This window comes from Petaurus breviceps, unplaced genomic scaffold (assembly GCF_028583685.1).
Source record: "Petaurus breviceps papuanus isolate PSGF00001 unplaced genomic scaffold, PetGlider_PUasm1.0 90700, whole genome shotgun sequence".
Taxonomy (NCBI): Eukaryota; Metazoa; Chordata; class Mammalia; order Diprotodontia; family Petauridae; genus Petaurus; species Petaurus breviceps.
This window is the reverse complement of record NW_027187315.1, coordinates 5821012-5826946: the sequence shown is the minus strand read 5'-3', so window position 1 is coordinate 5826946 and position 5935 is coordinate 5821012.

Sequence of the window (5935 nt, the reverse complement as noted above, 5' to 3'; positions counted from 1 at the left end):
GAGAGAGAGAGAGAGAGAGAGAGAGAGAGAGAGAGAGAGAGAGAGAGGATAGATATGTTTTAATGTCCCTTTGAACATCCTATTCTCCCTTTTCATCAACTTTCTCAACTCCCATGAGATATATCTTCACCCCAGTCACCAATAGGAATAGTCTTATCTTAAATCCCATAACTGTATTACCTCTATGATCTTGTAAGGTGAAATTCTCCCCTCTCATCATAGCTTTTCCTTCCATCTCTCCCTATATTTCATTCCCCTTGAGCCTACTCTTAGGCTTCATTGAAAAACTGAGTCCCTCCTGTCCTAGTTCCCCTAGCCTGTCAGCCTGCTCACCTTCTTTTTGCAGTCTTCATCCTCTTGTTATTCAAATCAATTATGCAAGTAATAGACCCACAGGCCCAAGAAGTTAAAATGCCCTCTCCTACCTGAGACACCCAGTTCTGTGATCCCACAGACCAAGTTAAGTCCTAGGGGAACCTGGATACTAAAGAGAGGAATAAGAATTTTCAAAATGTCTCTGGCTATCCTCACCCCAGAGTAAAACCTGGAGGACAATCTCTTAAAGCTTAGGTTTGACTAATGCTTAGGATCTCCCCCAAAAGATCTCTTAGGATCTCCCCAAAAGAAATTAGTATGATCCCTTCTATAAAGGTACTCAAGGTACAAAGTACATTAGGTATAAGACAGCTATTTATTTCTTCTGCCCCAAAAGAAATGTTTAAAATGAATGGGGAAAATAGCACTTATTAAGTGCATGCTATGGTGCCTTCAAAAAGTCTACATTCTAGAGAAAAAAAAGAACATGCAGGAGGGGAGTAAAAGTTGGATATTGGAAGTGAAAGTGGGAATGTGGCAAAGGGCACATGTGCAGTGGCATGCCCTGGAGGTAGCTGAGGAGTAGTATAATTGTCTGGGGATGAAGTAAGATAAGGCCACCAGCTAGAACCAAGGGTCTCATTTCCAAGTTAACATTAGAGAAAGCTAAGAATAAAGCTAAAACAAAGGAAGCATGACATGGAGATGTCCAGGAAATGTCACTGTGGCTGCAAGGTTACCCAAAAGACTCAGCAAGGCTAAGGGAAAGACTCAGTTCTGTAACCAGAGTGTCTGTGGAGCAAGGGTTAAGATTAGTATGTGAGTATGTGGTAGACATCCCAGGAGAATGAGCTGATGCTCATGTCAGTCCTCACCTGCCTGTTTGACTCCCTGAACCATGTGTTATGGAGGAACATAGAGAAACGCTCATTGGTGGAGAACATGGATGGAGACTTCCTGCTGGTAGATGAGATTGTGGATGGTGGTGTAATTCTGGAGAATGATCCCCAGCAGGTGATCCAGAAAGTGAACTTCCATGTAGATGACAGCGGCCTATCTGAGCAGAGTGTGGCCCAGCTTCTACAGTCTGCCAAGGAGCAAATTAAGTGGTCTTTAACTAAAGGGAAAAGCATAGCAGCCAAACCTGCCTGCCTGCTCCATGGACCATCTCCTCAGTTCTGTAAAATGCTGAGGACCCAGAGAGGCAAGAGGGTCCCTCCCTTTCACCTTCCCCAAGCCTATTACTAATGCAGAATCTTCACTTCTTGACATCTGATGCATTGTACAGTGGGGACCCTATCCTTTGAGCTGGAAGGGACTTTGGTCATCTTCTGTATCCAGACATCCAAACAGGCATTCCCTCTGCTGTATCCTGAAGGGGACAACCAGCCTCCATTTGAAGACTTCCAGTGATAGGGAACTCATTACTCCCCAGCAACCTATTCTACTCATGGTTGAATCAGTCAGTCATCCCTTCCCCTGTCTGCTCCCCAAGACAACCAACTGATATGCCTCCTTAATGGTGGACTCTTTTGTCTTCCTGTCTGGGACCTGAGACCAGGCACTGAGGACTTCAATAAAAAAACTTTTGTCTCCTGTGGAAAAAAAAAAAGATTAGTAAGTGAACCAGCACCAAATATAGAACTCAGAGGTGTGGGACTCTGGAAAAAATTTGAAATGCAAAATATAGGGAGGGAGTGCCATGGAGTTAATGTTTTGTCTGAATTCAAGCTGCTTCTTGGAAACTAGATCTTAATAATCTAGAGGCTAGTGTGCCCCACCCTGTCTGGTACAGTCATTCTACATGGTTTCCAAGACAGTCTTGCTGACTCAGCCACCTGTACAGAGTAACAAGTTCATTTAGCAGGGTACCCCCCAAAAAGACTCATCTATTTCAAAACATTACCTAGGACTGGCTCTGTGCCTAGGAAAAACAGAGGAAATTCTTCTTCTATACTATACTATATCCATAATACAGAATTCAGGATAGAATCATAAATGAGCATTATAGTTCAATCACATTGTGGTTAAATAGACTTTTGTTGGTTGGTCCAGGCAATAATCACCTTTTATAACACTGTCTCTAAGGGAAAATATATTCTGAGTTCCAAACAATTACTTACAAATAAATTCTGGAAATATAACTAACTGTTATTAAGTTAATTACTGCCTGCACAACAGAGGTAGAAATTTAAAGACATTGAAATAATTAGACCCTTCTAATCAGGCCAATGTTTTCACTAACTATATGACTACTTACATTTTCCCTATACCAACACTTAGAAATTGGCTAGATATTATTTATACATGATGCAGTTATGGATAGACATTAATAACGGAAATATTTAAGCATTCTCAAATTTCATTTTAGTCAATTATTTTAATGTGGATCTGGAAGCAGGAAAACCAAATCATAATTTGAATTTCACCTCTCCTCTTTGTCTTTATGGATGGAATTCAATTTAATTCAAAGTTATGTTAACTAAGCACCCAAGTATAGGCAATTGCCTACACAGTATACTACTACATGGTATAGTAAGGCACTGTGCAAAACAAAGAAATTTTTAAAAATAAAACTATGACATGGTTCCTAAAAAAAAAAATTTCAAGAGATCAGTGAAATTATGAGAGGGAGAAAGGGGAACCAGGGGTGGGGAACCTGTGACCTCGAGGCTACATGTGGCCCTTTAGATCCTAAAGTGAAGCCCTTTGACTAAATCCAAGCTTCACAGAACAAATTCCCTTAATAAAAGGATTGCCTACCACAGTCAATAGAATTAGAAGACCATGCAAGGGGAGAGAACACGCAGTAATGGTGAGAATACTGAGCTAGGAGTTTGGAGCCCAAGTTTCCAGTCCTGACTCTACAGCTATTATGTGATACTAGGAAAGCCACTTAAGTTTCAGTCTCTTCATCTGTCAAATAGACATCTCTTGCTAACTGACAGGGTTGTTGAGAAGATTAAATTAGATAAATAATAAGAAAGTACATGAGAGGGAAAGAGTTTAAAGCACTATCTAAATATAAGTCATTCTTATGATAGATAATCTACCCATGAACAATGGAAAGTACTCTTAATAACATGAAGTTCTTTGTTTTTATGGCACCCTAGAATATTAAAACTGGAAGGGATCGTAGATTTAGAGTTATAAGTGATCCTCTAGTCTACTACCCCTATTTCACAGATGTGGAAACTGAATCCAACAGTAGTGATTTATGCAAGGTTACAGAATAATAATTTGTTGAACTTGAACTAAAACCTCAGTCTTCTCAACCAAAATCACAAGTGCTTTCCACTGTAATACATTGCCTCTCAAATTTATCAACTGTGTAATCCAATGTCTTCATTTTACAAGTAATAAAATCCAGACACATAGAAGTTAACTGACTTTTCTCAAGGTTACACAGCTGAATATAGGGCAAGACCAGGATTAAAATCCTATCATTCTTATTCCTGGTCTGATGCTCTCTCCATGATGTTATTCTTCTTCTAAAATGTTGAAGTTATAGAAGACCTCTAGAGGGGCCATTGGAATTACTATGGAACCCTTGGTCCCTGAGTAATACTCAACACTCCATATGCCCTTATCAGTTCTTTGATGGGTAAGAATAAGCAGATGAATCCGTATAGTATCCTTATTCTCAAATCCACCAAGAAAGTAGTATTGACTTAAAGAGAAAAAAGGAAGGAAAACAGAGAAGTCTCAATTTTTAAAAAATATTGAAAAATTGTAATTGGAGGGAAAAATAAAGCATTACAAAAAGAACTGACACATGTAAAGAAAGGCTAACTATCCTAATGGTGATCAATCACATGATTTATAAATCAATACCCGCTATTTTATCCAAAAGCCTGGCTAGTCCCAAATTCTGACACCATATCCACTCCAATTTCCAAATTGAATTTAGAAGGTAGAAATGCCTTTAAAAATGAAATTAGTGAGAAAAAATAAACTTTTTACAAATATCCTACATCTCTCAATTCACATTTGCCACAAAGAAATCATAAGATTCTGATTTTCTCCCTTCCTAGTTTGTCCATTGCTAGTATAAATGGAAAAGACCTATGATCTTCTTTTCCCCTTTAACTCCAAAATAATAGACATTCTACTTTGCATAAAGACATTGTAGCATAACAGATAGAGGAACAACATTATAGCTAGAAAGGAGCGGGTTAAAATCTTGCCTCTGACATGTACTAACTGTGTAACCTTCAGAAAATCACTTAACTCTTGACCCCTATACAGCTTTCTCAAACCATAACCTTAGAACTGCAAAGAAAGTACCAATCTCCATTGGTGCATTGGTTCAGGGAGTTTCCTCACCAAAGAGTTCCCTATACCATTAAATTACAGGTCAGGCCCAGTTCTTATCCTCTTCCTCCTGCATTGTTTTGCTTAATTCATTTCTGTACACTAGCATCCATGAGGAAGGAAGTACCTGGTAATTATCACGAGGAAATAACAAGAAAGATTTGATAACAATATGCACAGCCACAAAAGTCTATATAATATGGTAAATATTATGAGAAACTGACACAGCAAACAAGGAAAATTAACACGAGGAATTTATGAACAGCAAATACAATCTCACAGATATTCCTGAGACTTTGCTGACAAGATTCAGCTGGAATATGGCAATGGAGTGGTATAAATTTTTCCAAGAAAACAGATTCAAAAGAAGGACTTGGTAATGATTCTATATGAAAGAAATATCCCTTCTGAAAAAGTGAAAAGTCACAAATATGAGAGTGGAAGCATGAAAAAAGCACTGGGGTCAAAATTACAGAAAACATACGGAAGTGATATCATTGCAAGAGTCATGGAGGACTAGCACCTTTGGTTGAGGGGTTGGTGAAGCTCTTTTCAAGGCTGTTCACCCACCTTTGGTTTTCACCTTCACCCAACTCTTATTTGTGGCTACAAGAAGCTGTAATATGCAAAGCAGTCACACCCCAGTAAAACCATCTAGGCGGATGGGATAAACCAGGTTGAGAGTAACCAATAGGCCTTAAACTTGTTAGTGAGTTAGGGATATGTCTATCCCAAGCACATGAAGACTTCCCCCAATGGAATGAGTAGATGAGAACAATTTATTCCAATGTCCATGAAGGCAGGTGAACTACGCACTGCTCAGTGCTTAGAGCTTGGTTAGGCATCAAAGATGCCAAGTTCCTCCACTGCATCTGGGGTTATCACCAGTTGTCTTGATTTTTGTTCTGCCACTGAACTTTGATGACTCTGGAAGAAAGAGTGAGGTTGATGACATTGTGCAACTCTGCCTCACTTACATCCAATTCACATGCAAATCAAGACATCGCCTGTGATGTAACTGGTCCTCTTCAAAAATGAAGGACAAACAACAAACCACAGACTACCTAGTCAAAGAGAAGATACAGATAATTTACTAATTTAGGTTAATTTTTTAATTTACTAATATAGGTTATACAACTGACACAGAGGTCAGATGGTGAGAAGAGTAAACTATCTAGACTTCTGCTGGAGGTTTGATTTAACTGAAAGTAGAACATATGATAAACTCCTTATTTGTCTGTTGACCATTGAGAGGCATAATAGACAGTGGAAGGAGTCAGAGACTTAGAATCAGAGGACATGAATT